This window comes from Paroedura picta, chromosome 7 (assembly GCF_049243985.1).
Source record: "Paroedura picta isolate Pp20150507F chromosome 7, Ppicta_v3.0, whole genome shotgun sequence".
In the NCBI taxonomy this organism is placed as follows: Eukaryota; Metazoa; Chordata; class Lepidosauria; order Squamata; family Gekkonidae; genus Paroedura; species Paroedura picta.
Genome location: NC_135375.1, coordinates 112,543,248 through 112,560,946, shown reverse-complemented (window position 1 = coordinate 112,560,946; position 17,699 = coordinate 112,543,248). Strand labels below are relative to the sequence as shown.

The following is a 17,699-nucleotide window of genomic DNA, read 5'->3' as shown; positions in this document are numbered from 1 at the left end:
CACAAAATTCTCCCACCAGTCAGAGGATCGTTCGTCCACCCAGAACTGTCTGGGGAACCGGACCTCTGCCAGAGCTTGCCAGCGTTTCTTGGCCGCCATGGTTACCCTTACAGAACGTCTTCTGCTGCTGGTCAGCGTTCCGGCCACCCGTTCTCGGTACTCCGCGATAGCAGACGTCCGACGCGACAAGGCGATATTCATGCGCTGGACCACCGCGAGCATGTAAGCCAGCAATTGAAAAATAAGCCTCTCCATTGCAACGTTGACCTGTGCTGCGGGCAGTAGGCTACGCAAACAAAAGAGTGAGGCCGACCGCGTGTCTGCCCAGGTGCATATAAGCAGGTAACCTGTGGGCGTGTACTGTGGGCGGGGATTAACCAATCAAACATGTCAATGCATCTGGTTCCTAGAAAACAATAGAAAACACGTTCCAAGGGCGCCAATGATTGGACGATAACGCGTTGCTACGGGGTTTCCTGGGTTTTTTAAAAAAAAAGGGAACCCCGACAAGTTCGGCTTCAGGGTCGAGGTCAAAGGTGTGCCTGCAGTTTGATTGACGGGCACGGGAGGCCAGAAGCGCTAAAAAGGGACCTCCTTTGTAGCGATAAGACGGAGAACCGGAAGCCTGTGGGTTACGAAAGTGGCGAGAAGTGAAAGTGCCAAATTCCGCAAAAACCGCAGCTGTGCGTTACGGGCACGGCTAGTTACATTTCGCTACTTGAAGTAGCGCTTTCACAAACGGCAACCAAATAGCAACTTTGAGCTCTGTGCGAAATGGCCCACAGAGTTCCTCGGGACCTACAAGATGGGGCTCTTCTGCCAGGTTTACAGGCGAGGCCAGTGGACTGAACTGAATAAACAACTGATTGGGGCCACTCTGATCCTTCCCTCCCCCTGCTCTGCCCCTGTGGGTGGTTAAGCAGTCTTCATGCTGCTGTGAAAAGTGGGGTACTACCTTATATTAACCTATACCACATTTTAAACATTTTAAGGAGGTTTCTAATGAAAAGTTCACTGTCACGAGGCAGCCAATCATGAGGGGGCAGTAGAGAAGTCACATAATAAATAAATTAACCCCTCCGTTACTTTGCACTTGCCCGTGTTGAACCTCATTGGCCACGTTCACACCCACTTGCCCAGCCTTGGCAGATGGTCCTCCTCGGTTCTCACTGCCGTGAACAGTATAGTGTCAATGACACAGTATAGCAGCGGTAGTCAAACTGCGGCCCTCCAGATGTCCATGGACTACAATTCCCAGGAGCCCCTGCCAGCGAATGCGAATGCTGGCAGGGGCTCCTGGGAATGGTAGTCCATGGACATCTGGAGGGCCGCAGTTTGACTACCCCTGCAGTATAGTGTCATTCACAGCCACTTCACTGCTTCCTCTCCACTTCAAGTCATTAATGAACAATTTAAAAAGCACCAGATCTAGTACTGAGTCCTGTGGTACCCCACTGCTCACCACCTTCCCCTTGGAAAACTGTCATCTCTGCTTCCTTTTAAATAACCACAAAAGGACGTTCTTTTATCCCATGACTGCTAAGTTTACTTAGACGGCTTTCATAAGGAACTTGTATCAAAAGCTTTCTAGAAGTCTAGGTCAACCATGTCTGCTGGGTCCCCCTTGTCTACATGATGGTTCACCCTGTCATTGAACTCGAATAGGTTAGATTCAAGTGGGCAGCTGTTTTGGTCTGAAGTAGCAAACCAAAAACGGGAGTCCAATGGCACCTTTGAGACCAACAACGATTTATTCAGGGCGTGAGCTTTCGAGTGCATGCACTTTTCCTCAGATAATATGGAAAAGAGACCATAAGAGTGCAGATATAAGGCAAAAGTAAATTAGTGGTCAATTATTATTATTTTTATTTTTTATTTATTTGATTTCTACACCGCCCTTCCATATGGCTCAGGGCGGTTTACATACAACATGGAACGAATTAATATATAACATAAACCCAAACAACAACAACAATCTAAATAACACAACTCCAGTGTTCTTAAACAACAATATAACAGGAACAGGAACTTAGCTAAGGTCCTTAGAGAGGACCGACTGGTTCGGGCCATGGAGGGGCTGCCTGCGGGGGACCTGTGGTCGGTCTCAGGCAAACGCCTGGTGGAGGAGCTCCCTTTTGCAGGCCCTGTGGAATTTTGGAATTCGGACAGGGCCCTGATCTCTTCAGGGACCTCATTCCACGAGGTAGGGGCCCAGTGGTAGTAAGCTAAGATCCAAATGATGCAGCCTGGTGATGATTCTTTGCTAAAACAGCTAATCAGTTTAAACAGGTTAGTGAGACAAGACTTCCCTTGCAGAGTCCTGCTGATTCTTCCTCAATAGATTTTGTTCATCAATGTGTCTACTTGTTCTGTTTTTAACAGCAGGTTCGACCAATTTACCTGGTATTGACATTAGACTGACTGGCCCGTCATTGCCCGGATCTCCTCTGGAACCTTTCAAAAGAGGGGGGTTACGTTGGCTGCCTTGCAGTCTTCGGGGATAGAGGCATATTGTAGAGAGAGATTGCATATTTTTGTCAGGAGATCTATAAGTTCACCTTTGCGTCCTTTCATCGGGTCTGGCAATTTGCCAAAAATGGATTCGAGCCCAGTGGTACCTTAGAGAATAACAAGATTTTATTTGATATATAATAAAGAAGAGCTGGCTTTTTGTACCTCACTTTTTACAATCCAAAGGAGTGGCTTGCCATCACCTTCATTCCTCTCCCCACAAAAGACATCCTGTGAGGTAGGTGGGGCTGAGAGAGCTCTGAGAGAACTGTGACTGGCCCAAGGTCACCCAGCTGGCAACCCAGCTCTCCAGATTAGAGTCTGCCTCTCTTGACCATGACACCCCACTAGCTCTCAAAAGGGCCTTTGACTCTTGAAGGCTCATGCCCTGGAAGAGTTGCTGGTCTCTGAAGCGCACCTGGGCTCAAATCAACCTCTTCTCCTGCAGGCCGAGAGGGCTGTCCCCTTGAAATTAGTTATTAGTATAAGGTTATTACATGTTTTTATAGACTGTTTTATGTATTGTTCCTTGTTATGATGTAAACCGCCCTGAGCCTCCGGGGAGGGCGGTATACAAGTATGATAAATAAATAATAAATAAATAAATAAAATAAATAGGAGCTTTCAGAAACAGAGAATAGTCATGAAGATCCTGGCTCGGTTCTACTGCAGAAAAGCTCCAAAGCTGAATTTTTTTTCCTGCTGGAGAATTGTACATAAAAGTACATAAAAGTATTAGTGTGTTCTACAGCGGAGAACTGAAATCCAGTTGTTAACATTAGTAAAGCAATGATGTTGGATTCAAATATGAAGAAGAAGAAGAAGAAGAAGAAGAAGAAGAAGAAGAAGAAGAAGAAGAAGAAGAAGAATTGGGTCTTATATGCCGCTTTTCTCTACCCGAAGGAGTCTCAAAGCGGCTTACAATCCCCTTCCCTTTCCTCTCCCTACAATGGACACCCTGTGAGGGAGGTGAGGCTGAGAGAGCCCTGAGATTACTGCTTGGTCAGCTTTATCAGTGCCGTGGCGAGCCCAAGGTCACCCAACTGGCTGCATGTGGCGGAGTGCAGAATTGAACCCGGCTCGCCAGATTAGAAGTCCGCACTCCTAACCCCTACACCAAAAGCTCAGTGAAAACCTATGTTGCGATTGACATTCGATTTCTAGCATCGACAGCAGGTTCCTTCTCTCTTGGCTTGTCCCCCAGTAGTCCTTGCTTAGAGCCAGCCTGTCCCCCCCCCCGGTGCCCCCCTGCCCCATCCGCCTGCAGGCCTATATGAGCACATAGGCCAGGATTTCCCAGCACGGTGCCCGGGGAAGGGGGGGCATGCCCTCAGCGCCCACTGAGCTTTTCAGAAAGGAGGCGGGGCCTTTGTGCGGCAGGCCCTGCTGCCGGCTGCCCTCCCTCAGACGGAAAGGTTTTCCGTGGCTGCGGCAGAAGGCGGCTCTCAAAATGGAAGCGATTTCCACAGGCTCAGAAGGCTTGGGGGTCCGTGAGCACAGGGTTCCAACCCCGCCGTGCCGCTGGACCTCTTTCTTCTCCCCTCACCCCTTTAATCGTTTTGCGGCAAGCGAAAGAGTTAAGGCTGAGCAGCCAGCAAGCACTTTCGGGTTTTTTTTTTTTTTATACTTTGCGGCTCCAACCTTTTAAGCTTACCTACATTTTACCTGAGACTGGCAAATCGTTTTGCATTTTAATGACAAATCAAGTACGCTAACTTGCATTTGAAACGAAAGTGCCTTAAATGTCTCTGGCTGTCAGAATGAGATGTTAGGGAGCTTGATGAGAAGAGAACAAAGAAGACAAAGTACGGAGCTGAGATACAGTGGAAAATGAAATAAAACCCCTGTATGTCCTGTCAGTTGATATTCCTATCTAAAGCACATTATAGTATTACTTTGCAGCTCATAGCATACTCATCTGTCTTTTTTAATTCATCACTTTTGAGCCCACATCTTTTAAGTCCCAGGTGTCAACAATGGGAGAAATCTGTTAATTGACAAATGAGTGTCAGAAATGTGCATTGGTGCCTTTACATCAGAGGCAGGTACTCTCTGTTGTTTTTTTTCCCCCTGTCGGCTCTATTATTGGCAGAAGCCGGTGGAAGACATCTGTCTTTGCCAGAATGAAAGATGACAGCCAGAGAAAGACTGTCATTGTCTTAGACTAGGCGCGTTCTGCAGAGATGCTGGAGCAAGATAAAATGTCAGTTTAAAAGAATATGAAAAACTACCTCGAGGAAGTCCTTAAATTACTAGGGAAAGGGGGTTTGGGAATTGGTGCCAGAATTGAAATTTCAATGTTTCATCTTGCATCCGTCACATCCATTTAAAAAAATATTCCCCCCCCCCCCCGCCCCCCGAGTAACTGGATCAGCTTATAAGGCGTTTAGGAAAATGTTACGTCGTGTTGGTGTAATTAGCTTTATAAGATGGAACTGGGGTGGGGGTGGAAAAGACCGTCACCAAATAGGATTGACTATTTATGACCAGCTTGTTTATTCTCCGGCAGGTAGAGAACCAGGCTAGGGCAAACAAGCTACACGGTGCCATTTCCCGCCCCCCTCCGTTTGATTTGCATCTGATTTTGAAATATTGAAATTGCAGCTTTTTACCGTTTCTTATCCTTATTGCATTTTTGTGTTAGACCGATGGATAATGTAACAAACTCACAAAACAAAACAAAACCCAACAAAACCTGAACCAATGGTGGGCCAATGAGGCAATTAATACGGGGGAAGAGATAATTTAGGTGTCTTTCAGTACTGGGTAGCTATAAAAATACATAAGGTTAGCTGGCATCACTGAAGGCTTTTAGAGGAATGAAGGAAAAGCTGGTCTTAGAATAAAGTGGATGGATGATTCAGGAGGAAGGAACACCTGGAGGGAGGAGAGGAATATAAATTGTGTGTCTCTTGGTTAAAGGAAAATCAGTGGTATTATTTGATACAGTTGGTACAAGTAGTTTTAAATAACTGTAATCTGGAGTAACCTGATTCACAGGAATTCATACAGTTCTAGGAGACTATCAATGCTGGTATCACTCAATAAAATGGAAATACATTTGCCTTGCCTATGATTTTTGGCTGAAAATTAATTATCTCCCCAGAATATATTCTTGTTGGATTTTAATTTCATTTTAAAAATATATATTTGTGTACTACTTTGGGAGCTTAGCTCCTGCTGAAAACCAGGATGAAAATACCAAATGGATTTTAATTCCGTTTGTGCTTAAGACAACATTTCTCTGTGCTAATTTGGGAGCCTTGTTCTTGCTGAAAAGCAGAATAAAAACATCAAACGAATGGCAGAGCTGCCCACCTTGGATCTGAAAGGCGAGATTTGGCTTTATGCATTTGGAAAGTAGTAAACAATCAACGTGAATGGCAGTTTTAAAAATATGATTAGCAAATAAATACACGTCTTACAAAGAAAGGAAATGCTGTTTCTGTCACTTTTTTATGTGCAAGAATGGAAGCCCTTGTTGGAGGGCATTTATGTAATAACAAAGTTTAAATGTGGTTCATGCCATTTGTTTGAGGTTTTTTTTGTGTGTGTGTTATGAAACAGGGGTTTGGTTCCAGCAAACAGCTAAACTAGACAAATCGGTGGGGGGGGGGGTGCGGGGGAGAGGAAATTTAGGGGCTGCTTCAGATTGTGCAAGTTTCCTGTGCAATTGTAATTTTGTGAAAAGGAAAGAGTACAAACCACAGCTGGACTGTTGAGGCTGAACACGATTCTTTCTTTCTTTCTTTCTTTCTTTCTTTCTTTCTTTCTTTCTTTCTTTCTTTCTTTCTTTCTTTCTTTCTATCACCCTTCCCTGAAGGCGCAGGGCGGGTTACAGCAGATAAAAACACACGATCCAAATATTGCCTTGCATGGTTCAAGTCAGGAATGAACCTCAAAGAGTTGTTGTCAGTGGTGTTTCATCAGACTGGAGGGAGGTGAGTAGTGGGGTACCTCAGGGCTCGGTTCTCGGCCCGGTACTTTTTAACATATTTATTAATGATCTAGATGAGGGTGTGGAGGGACTGCTCATCAAGTTTGCAGATGACACCAAATTGGGAGGACTGGCAAATACTCCGGAAGATAGAGACAGAGTTCAACGAGATCTGAACACAATGGAAAAATGGGCAAATGAGAACAAGATGCAATTTAATAAAGATAAGTGTAAAGTTCTGCATCTGGGTCAGAAAAATGAAAAGCATGCCTACTGGATGGGGGATACACTTCTAGGTAACACTGTGTGTGAACAAGACCTTGGGGTACTTGAGGAAAAATGGTTTACGCAGGGCTGAATGTGGCTGCATTTGCACGTGCTCAAGGCTGGTTAGGGCTGGATTAGGAGTGCAGAAATAGACCGGGGATTCCCAGACTTCTGGAACCTTGTGTTCAATCTGGAGTCATGTGTTGAATTGTAGGTTCCATAAGGTGCAGAGTCGCTCGTGGGCCAAAAAGTCAGCTCTTTATGAGATCACACATAACTGAACTGGACTCAGCAAATCCTGGAGGTAAATGCATGACAGACAGGGTCCTGAGATGCTTTAGGGGTTAAGTGTGTATCTCAGCAAACGTGGTTCAAATACCCACTTGTACCCTGGAAGCCTGCTTGGGTGATCATAGGACAGTTACCTACTCTCAGCATAATCTTTCTCACAGCATTTTCGCGAGCACAAAATGGAGGAAAGGAAATGGATGTGAGCTGCCTGGGTCTCCACTGGCGAGAAGGACAGGGTACAAACAAATAAAATGAAATGTACTTGTAAGGAAAGAATATAGTTTAAGTCAAACAAAGTTTTAAGACCAACGAAGTTTAATTCTGGGTATAAGCATGCACCCAATGCCCAGAGAGCCAGTTTGGCGTAGTGGTTAGGAGTGCGGACTTCTAATCTGGCGAACCAGGTTCGATTCTGCACTCCCCCACATGTAGCCAGCTGGGTGACCTTGGGCTTGCCACAGCACTGATAAAACTGTTCTGACCGGGCAGTGATATCAGGGCTCTCTCAAGGCTAGGTGGGCTTATTTAGGGCCAGGGATCATTAGCCGGTTGGTGGTGGCGGAGCGTAGAGCTCTTCGAGGGGCATAGTCAGGGAGGCTGGGCCCTGACTGCGTATAGCCTTGAAGGTAATTACCAGAACCTTTACCCTGATCCGAAATTCAATTGTAGTCGGTGGAGAATGGGCCGGATGTGAGACCTCCACAGTGTTGTGAGGATTCCATGCAAACACCAACCAAGGCTTGGCTGTGCTTAGCTTTCAAGATCTGATGAGTCCAGGGTAGCCTGGGCCATCCAGGTCAAGCCTTAAAGGCCCCTTTAAAGGCAGGGAGGTTGTGTTGGATGAGGGAGGGTGCATGAAACCCAGGTGGAGATTTCAGGTGCAGTACCCTGGAGTTGGGGTTGCAAATGTCACCTCACTTGGGGGTTTGGGGTGTCTCCCCTATCAGAGTCTCCCAAGGGTGCTGAGAGAGCTTCCAGGTGATCTTCCCTGCATCCACGGGAGTGCCTGTGTCGCCTCCCCTTCTGTAGCCTGCCAGCTGTCATAAAGAAATGCAACGAGAAGACAAATTTATTGAGTCCTATTTGGAAACATGGTGGTGGTAATGGCTGACACTCTGATTCCAATTATCACCCACTAAAGCTGGGCTTAATGTAATGTATTTGTGGGCATCCTGAATGGGTTTGACATCATGTTTCAAAAATTCCAGCCTGCCTTGTGTTTGAACGGCTCTTTATCCTTTCACATCTGGCACATAACAGGGCTATCCCACACGAATAGTAAAAACTTCAGCCTTCTCTAGGCTTAAAGAATGGCCTCCCGGATGAAAATAGCTAGGTTTCAGGTTAGCGTGAAAACTGCTTGTCTAAGGTAGCGATCCCCAACCTGTGGGCCGCAGACCACATGTGGTCCTTCGACTAATTAGAGGTGGGCCCCAAAGGATGCCTTCTCCCCCCCGCCCGGCCCTTTACTTCATCCCCCCCAGCCCTTTACAACACACTTCATTGTTGTGGCGTGTCTGTATCTTATTTTGAAGGGATGTTTAAACATTACCATAGCGATCAGAGAGCGTTAGGGCAGTGGTTGAGAGTAGGGGAGTAAACTACCCCCCCCCCACCGGGCCTCAGTAAAAGGCGTTGAGTGGTCCCCGGTGATAAAAAGGTTGGGGACCACTGGTCTAAGGGGTGCCTCAGGATTGGAAAGAGCGCAAGCATGTGCAAGCACATGATTGGTGCAAAAGGAACGGGGATTTTGAAGGCGAGGGCACTTGGAACTAAAAGGGCCCTCTTGTCCTTGTGTGTTTCGTACGGTTGACAAACTGTTCAAAGGAGAATGTTTTTAATCTTCGGAACTTCAGTCTTCTGTGCAGAGAGGGTTCAGAGTTAAGAGACATGATAGCTGTGTGAAGCATTTGAAACTTTCCAGAGTGGAGAGCTTCATGGGACATCTTTATTGGCATGATGAAATCTTGGTTCTAATGGCTTAGATTCAGAGGAATGTGGAGGTACTTCTGTGAGTGTGTGTTTGGAATACACATAATGCACACACACACACACACACACCGGCCTCCTGGAATCTTTTGAGTAGCAACTGTTGTAGGGTGAGGTATTGTGGCCGGAACCCAAAGAGCCCGCAGAGTTTAAAATACATAACAAAAGCACCACCTTAGACATATGCACATACATAAGGCTCTTTGGATCCTGGAGAAACATACGTATTGCTGACAAACTGCATGTGTGTGTTTTTAAAATGTCAAATGTATATATAATGATCTAGCTGCAGTGATCTTGGCTAACAGAGGCTTTTCCCTAATGGCTGAATCTCCTCCGCGCTTTCTCCTCTCATTAAGTGAGGATCAGCTATGGGTTTAAGGATCTAGTGGCAACATTCATGCACAAGCCAATATTGCTGTAGATCAGTGGTTCTCAACCTGGGGGGCCGGACCCCTTTGAGGGTCGAACAACCCTTTCACAGGGGTCGCAGCAGGGCAAGCAGCTTGGCTGCGGGGGGGGGGGGGGGGACACCATCCACACAACAGCCTTGCAGGGTAGATCGAGATAGAGCGCTTGTCTGTCTGGAACAGCAGAAAGGAGCGAGTTCGGCCTGGTGGGACAAGAGGCAGAACTGAACTGAGAAACTCCAGGGAAAAAACAATGTATATACAATCATGAAGAATGGATCTTCACGGCATTGGTCAGTTTCGGTTTAATTTCTGTGAAAGAACCCTTGCATCATTTGATGGTTGGGGGTCACCACGACATGAGGAACTGTATTAAAGGGCTGCGGCATGAGGAAGGTTGGGAACCATTCCTATAGATTATGGATCATGGTGGGTGAATTTATTTTTGGCCATTAAATCATAGCGTGGTCTTGGTGATCAGTAACCAAGTCTGGCTTCTGAGTTCTGATGAGATCAGGCTAGCTGTATGATGTGTTGTTATGTTTTTAATACCTTTTAATATATGGCTGCTTAGAGTCAATGGAATGATTTTGCAGTAGTGGTCAACGTCCAGCAATGGACCCAAATAGGAGGGGATGTTTGAAGGGACCAGGTGTTGTTGGGGGCCAGGAGTCTGTTGCTTGCTTGCCCAGGCGAAACACCTGCAGGAAGAGTCACCTGCAGGAAGAGTCACCCGCAGAAACAGTCACGTCTGCCCTGGGCCTCAGTTGCTTGCTGCTGCCTTGTCCCCGTGTTTTTGCTATTTGTAACTTTATTCCCTTTTGTAACCGTTTGCGGTTCTCCTGCGGGGAAAATCAGACTAAAAATGCTGAAATAGGTCAATCTTTGATGGTGTCCAATGACCAGCTCGCAACAAAACATCATGATAAGAAAAATTGTATTAATTTCATTTGTTTAGCCAATGAACCGTTTTAAGTCTCAAGATTTAAATTTTGGCTTCCCAACATCAAAAGCCTCACGTTTCAAAAATGGAAATTTAATGTTGCCACTCAATGTGTGACGACTGCTGTGGGTTATTTTGTTCAGTATTTATTAATTTGGAATTGCATATCATAATCCTGACCTCTTTAAGAGTTGAGAGCTAGTTTATGATTGTATGATTGTATGCATGGAACCAATTGAACAAAACCTTTAATTCATGTAACTTAAAAAGCAGTGAGCTAATAAAGATGGGAGTCTGGAGGCATCCCTGTCACAAGGAACCCTTTGTTCTGCTATCTATCCAGAGTTTTATTCTGAGTAGAGGGTCACTAACAGGAAACTGGGGTATCATCGTGTTGGACAGATCACAAACAGCCTGTCCAGCTTTTCATGCAAATGTGTTCAATTAACAAACCTCCAAGGAGACTTTTGTGGTTTCTGCCAGTAAATGCCTTTTGAGTTACTGTAGGGTGAAGGACTCCACATCAGGCTCTTGGTCTTTTCCCTCTGTGTTTTTTTTCAGCTTTCTAAAGGTGGTCCCCCCCTCCTTTCTTTTTTCAATTTTATCCAAGGCCACCTGAGTCAAACTGGAGTTGTGAGCCAGAGAGGTGTTTTTCAAATGTACAATGTCAGACTCAGTTTGACTTAATAGTGATTTTTTTCTTAATGTGTTGGAGATACTAAACCTTATTTGTTTACTGATAGACCCCAGGCACAGCTTGGATGTCACCCCATGTATTGAGTAAAAAGGCTTCAGATAGATGTGGTAAAAGAGCCTCTTGTGGTACAGAGTGGTAAGGCAGCAGACAAGCAGTCTGAAAGCTCTGCCCATGACCTGTTTGTAGTACTATATTGTTATACCGTTATATTGTGCTGTTATTTTGGTTACAATTATTAGTTATCAGTTATACATGTTACAGACTGTTTTATGTATTGTTCTCTGTTATGATGTAAACCGCCCTGAGCCTCCGGGGAGGGCGGTATATAAGTATGATAAATAAATAAATAAATAAATAAATAAATAAATAAATAAATAAATAAATAAATAAATAAGGCTGGGAGTTCGATCCCAGCAGCTGGCTCAAGGTTGACTCAGCCTTCCATCCTTCTGAGGTTGGTAAAATGAGTACCCAGCTTGGCTGGGGGGTAAACGGTAATGACTGGGGAAGGCACTGGCAAACCACCCCGTATTGAGTCTGCCAAGAAAACGCTAGAGGGCGTCACTCCAAGGGTCAGACATGACTCGGTGCTTGCACAGGGGATACCTTTACCTTTACCTAGATGTGGTATTCAGATTCAGAAAATATTCAGGAATTCTGATATCCCCCCCCACACACACACACTTTAGTATAGCCCAAGGGTAGTCAAACTGTGGCCCTCCAGATGTCCATTGACTACAATTCCCATGAGCCCTTGCCAGCATTTGCTGGCAGGGGCTCATGGGAAGTGTAGTCTATAGGCATCTGGAGTGGCACAGTTTGACTACCCCTGGTATAGCCTATGGGGATCATTATAGTAAATAGTTCCCATCTGTACACAGCCCGTGGCGCCACGGGCGCCACGGACTGTATAAAAGAGTAAGGGGTAGTGGGGAGGAGTTAGGGCGGGCTCGGTCCGGGATAAAAACTCGGAGGAGCGAATCAGGAGCCGCGAAGCGGCTCCTGATTCGCTCCTCCGAGTGTCAATCCTGGACCAAGGAGGCAATGGGGAGGCGCGCGAAGCTCGCCTCCCCATTGCCTCCTTGGCCGCCATTGTCTCCGAGTCGATGCGGGGGAAGGAGCAGGGCTGCTGCGTCGCAGACGCGGTGGCCCTGCTCCTTTCCAGCCACACAGGCGCCCAACTGTCCGTTCTCCCGGCCGCTGGGTCGCTGTGGGGGGGGGGGGCCGCGCCGCCTTCTCCCGCCTGCTCCGACGGCCGGGACCCACCTGAAGACTGCTGCTGTCGCCGGGCTGCACCGTCCCCCCTTTTCGCCTCAAGAAGCCTATCCATGGCTTGGGGTGGGGGGGCGCGCCGCCTTCTCCCGGCCGTTCCAATGGCCGGGGGGAGGCTGAAGATCGCTGCCGTGGGCGGCCGCCGCCCTCCCGCCTTCTCCCCGCCGCGCTGGAAGAAGCCTCTCCATGGCTCGCGGGCGGGGGCGCCGCCTTCTCCCGGCCGCTCCAATGGCCGGGAGACGCATGGAAATGCCTGCCGTGGCCGCCCAGGGCCCTCCCGCCTTCTCGCCGCCGCTGCAGCCCCCTTGCAGCTTTAGGATCGTCGCCCCACTGCACCTGAGCTGACAAAGAACCACGGACGACGCCCACAAGGTCAGTCTAGCGCCCATTTTATTAAAAACTAAAATGGGCTTAAAATCTAGTAGGCTATATTTTAGCATCAATCTGGGGTTCTGGGGGCCCTGATAATTGAGGTACAAGGACTAAATTCACATCAGAGCTACTGGTGCCACTCCTCAAAAATCCCCCACATCTGAATTTTAAAGGGAACGAGAGCCCTTTAAATGCACTCTACCTGCTGCTGTCTGGCAGTCCCAAAAAATCCTGAATACTTTGGGCCATAGTCCAAAATATCTGACTGAATTAATAGGCAAAAAAAACCAATCTGGCATTTTTAGCATGGGGGGGGGGGGAAGATTAGTTGAATGTACGCCACTAATCCAATCTTACAGCAAAGGGTTGTCTTATTTTACTGTTAGTTGTTCTTTGGGCTTGGTGGGTGCAGGTTGTGAGGAGGGGGTGGGGACCAGGGCTCAGGCCTTTTGGTTTTTAGTTCCTTCTGGTTTGGTGGCTTGTAGTTTGGAGTTTTTTGTTACTTGTTTGGGCCTGGTGTTTGTGTGTGTGTGGGTTAGGCCTGGGGCCTCTGGCCTTTTGTTTTATTTTGTTCCTTTTGGTTTTATTCTTAGGTTTCAGTTCCTTCTGTTTTTGTGGCTATCAGAGTGGCTTTGCGGGGTTTTCTTGTTTGGGTCTGGAGGGAGGTGGGAGGCCACGGGTCCCTTCCTTCCACTTTGGTTCTTTGGGGTCAACACTTGGTTAGCATTCATTTTGGGTTCTTTTTTTGGCAAGTGTGTGTGTGGGGAGTTTTGCTTGTTTTTTTAAACTATTATTTTACTTGCATTGTAGAAGAGCTTTTGTTTTAGGTTCTTCCAGCTTTCTGTCTCAAGTTCTTTTTCCTGCCTTTATCCCAGGAGCCCCCCCCCCCATATTTCTTCTTTTTAATATTTAGAAGTTTAGATATTTGGGGGAGAGTGTGTGTGTTGATGTTGTTCTGTGTTGACAAGTGAGTGCTTCTGGTTTCACGGGTTATGGAATACAATATTCAGGTGCTGCTAAATCGGCTTGTAGTAATAACAGTCTGTTTTAGAAATTGTTTAACTTTTATAAACCCTTAAATTTCAAAATGGGCCTTTAGCTCCTCTCTAACTAGTCCAGGGCTAGGAGTATATTAAAGGTAAAGGTAAAAGTATCCCCTGTGCAAGCACTGAGTCATGTCTGACCCTTGGGGTGACGCCCTCTAGCGTTTTCATGGCAGACTCAATACGGGGTGGTTTGCCAGTGCCTTCCCCAGTCATTACCGTTTACCCTCCAGCAGCAAGCTGGGTACTCTTTTTATCGACCTCGGAAGGATGGAAGGCTGAGTCAACCTTGAGCCGGCTGGAAGCAAGGTTGTGTGTGTCTTCAAAATAGTGGCATGATAGTCTAGATCATCCCTTCTCAACCTTTTGATTATGGAGGAGCCCCTGAAATAATTTTTCAGACTTTGAGGAGCCCTGGAAGTGATGTCAGATGGCCGCATCCCCTGCCATGCCCCCGGAAGTGACATCACTACCTGCGACCTTAGCGTTCCTTTTGCTCCTTCCTTCCACCTATACTACTACTATGGCAGCTGTGCCCCAGGTAAGTTAGAAAGAAGAGTAGGAGCTGAGAAGACAGGCCAGGAACCCCCTCCCCATTACTGCCGATTCACAGTTCCCATGGACCCCTGGTCTAGATAGTCTAGAGAGCCACTTTGGTGTAGTGGTTAAGAATAGCAGCTTCTGACAAACTGGGTTTGATTCTCTGCTCTTCCTCCACCTGCAGCCAGCTGGGTGACCTTGGGCCTGTTCTCTCACTCAGCCCCACCTACCTCACAGGGCGTCTTTTGTGGGAAGGGAAGAAGGTGATTGTAAGCTACCTCCCGTTGGGTAGTGAAAAGTGAACTTTTCTTCTTCTTCTAGATTAGGGGTTCCAAAGTGGGCAATATGCAGTGGAAGGATCCAGGGCAGTGGAAGGATCCAGGGGAGCAGTGAGGAATTTGGGGGCAGCAGTCTGGGAGCCATTCTGCACGACTTAAATGTAGCAGAAGTCTTACCTTTGGTAAATGCTATTAATTCAACGTTCTGCATGACATCGTACACAATCTGTAACACTCCTGCAACACTCCCGCAAAAATCGCTTCGTTGTAGCGCTTTTCGGGAAATCCAGAAAAGTGGATTCCCTCTAAAATAACCGCTACACTTCTGAGCACAAGCTGCAACACATCAGCGAAAGACATATGTGTTCTCAAAATAGTGGTAGAAAGAATGTCCCTCCCTCGCTCTCACCCCCGAGCTTCCAGATATGCGATCGCCATTTTTCCCCCTAAGACTGGTGAAAGTAACGAACGAGCGAGGCTTCTCCGGCTAAAGTCCGTCCACAGAAGTGCTTAACAGTAAAACAAAGTTTCCTACTAGTGTCTTTAAAATTGCCAAGCACAATGCAGCCCCCTGTTCAACACTGGCTGTAATTTCAGCCACAAATCACGCCCATCGGGGGGGATTTTTTTTTTTACTTGAAGATCATGTAAACGATTAAGCACCAGCTCCTACGCCAGCACAAAAGGTCTTTCTGAGACAATGAATGAATAAATATTCGTTGCAACTGATGTGTATGGATTTTTAAAAACAGTTTTTAAAGGGATAGGGGCTTTTCGGGAGCACGAACACAACAGTTCATTGGCTGTTCTGTTGGATTGACAGCCAGGGGCGGGAAGAAGTGCGGAAAAATATTGCTTCCCTGTGGGGAATGAATACAACGCTACTGGGACTTCAATATTCCACTAAAATTAAAGGTATGCGGAATGACGAAATTCTACTATTTAATATAGCGCTTCTGCATACTGAAAACATTCAGCAAAATTGGTCCTTGTGCGGAAAGCCCCTGATTCTCCCTGCTGCAGCAGTGTTTTCCTAGCTAGAGGCACTCCAACATGGCTTGCCATTGCCTGCCTCTGGGTAGTAGTGAGCCTGGACTTCCTTGGTCCATCCCAGTGCTGGCCAGGGCCAATCCTGTAGCTCCCTGAAGACAACAACAGCCTCAGAAGGTGGACTCGATGGGATCCTATTCCTCCTCAGCCTCTGTCCTTCCCAGGCTCCACCACAGATCTCCATGAATTTTTATCTCAGGATCGGCAGGGCAGACACAGGTATGCTATTTTATCTGCAACTTTTCTAAATGAAAACTAGAAAGAAGAAAAAGACTCCTTGGAAGAGAGAGGGGTGTGTGTGTAGAGGAGCTGAGAAAGGAAGCATCTGCTGTTGTGGCTTTCTGTGCTTTTGCGAACACTTTGGCTCTGTGCAACTTCTGTAGGCAATCAGGAGAAACATAAATTGAAGGCAAACATCATGGGGGGGGGGACGTTGCTGCCAAAACTAGGTAATAGTTATTTTTCTTTTCTTTTTTTGGAACTCCCAGGAAAAAACTCTCAACCCATTTATTAGAAGACAACCATGATTTATGATAACACCACATGTTGCCCAAGCAAACCTGTGTGTGTGTGTGTGTGTGTGTGTGTGTGTGTATCTCTTTATGGGGTGATGTAATGAAGAAGTTATGAACATCCTTGATGGATCATTTAACTGAGATCTCCCTCCTCTAAAATGCTCTTGTGATTATGGGGGCTCCATGGCTGTTTCCCTTTCTACTGGTCTGATCCAGCAGGGGTCTTTGTATGTTCTTATGGTTGGGGATATGGAGATAAATATACTTTCCAATAATGAGTGATTCTTGTTTTCAAGCAGAAGGGGTTCTTTTTCCTTAAAAGGAAAGAGATGTTTTTTTTTTGCCCTGAAGTTGGGAAGTTGCTTATGACATAAGTGGGTAACACTGTTATAGCCCCCCGATCTGCCTTGAAGCTTAGGGGTCAGTTACTGTCTCTTAACCTTATTTTCCTCGCAGGGTTGTTGTAAGGATAAAATGGAAGAGGAGATAACTCTGTATTTTCTCCTGAGCTCCTTGGCGGGAGGCAAGGATAAACATTTACCAAATAAGCAAGCTGCAGGCTCTGAAATGGTGCTCAAAGCAGGGAAAGTTTCCTCCCTCCCCCCCCCCCCCCCGCCCATCCAGCAACTCTTTGTAAGTAATTTAAATCTCTCAGGAAACGTAGAATTCTTATGTGGACTATTAATCTTGCTGCTTTACTCGAGGGGCTGTTATTTTGCAACCAACGTTGAAAGGCAAGATTTGTTCTGGGGGTATTAAAAGGTTTGGCAGCGGCACAGTGGAGCTGGAATACCATGAAGCAAAAATGGATGCAGATGGTCCTTTGTGGCCAAGAAGAAAAGTAGGAGAGGCCGTTTCCTGCAGATATGTTTTTACCGGACCAGATTGATTGAGCTGCGAGGCTGTAAACTGCGACTAAAATCATGCCCCTCGTTCTGTCCAGCTGTGGTAAATCGCGTCCTAGTGCAGCCTCAATTTGCCTTGGGGGACTGTGATGGGGAGGCTCTTAACCGTCCATCCTCCACGTGGTTTCATTCTTTTGAAACCTGTGCCAGCCTTGTGTAGGCAGCACCCACCTGGATGGGCCAAGGGGCTGAGTCAAGATGAGGCAGCTTCATGTGTCTTAATGTGTAAGCTCTGACTGATAACTGGAGAGGGATGGAGCATGCCTCTTGTTCTCCCCCCCTCCCCAACATCGATCTGGAGCCCTCTTCCCCCTCCGTACATCACCATGAACCAGGGATTCCCAAACCCTGGAGCCCCCTTCCCCTATAGCTCTGCAGGCCTCGCGTCTTTCTACAAATGAAAACGGTACATGAGCGATTGATGGCTTGTCTGGCTCCTGCACTTTTCTGAAGGGGCCTGGCACCACTTCTGGGGCTCCTCCGAAGCCTTCAGAGGGACTTCAGGAAGACCCTCTGGTCAAAACGTTGAGAAAGGCTGCCCGGAATTAACTGAGGCCCAGGTGCAGAGGGAGAGTTAAGGCCATGGAGACCCAGAGGGGAAGAAAAAAGAAACGAAAAGGAAGGCATGAAGAGAAGAGAACCTGAAAAGGGAAAACAGCAGAGTGTGGGAGGAGCCTGG

General features: G+C 46.9%; 1 protein-coding gene across 2 annotated transcripts in view; it reads left to right on the top strand.

Annotated features, from left to right (window-relative positions):
• LRMDA (leucine rich melanocyte differentiation associated) overlaps positions 1–17,699 on the top strand; it is a 941,975-nt gene that overhangs the window by 38,741 nt on the left and 885,535 nt on the right. The window lies entirely within an intron of this gene.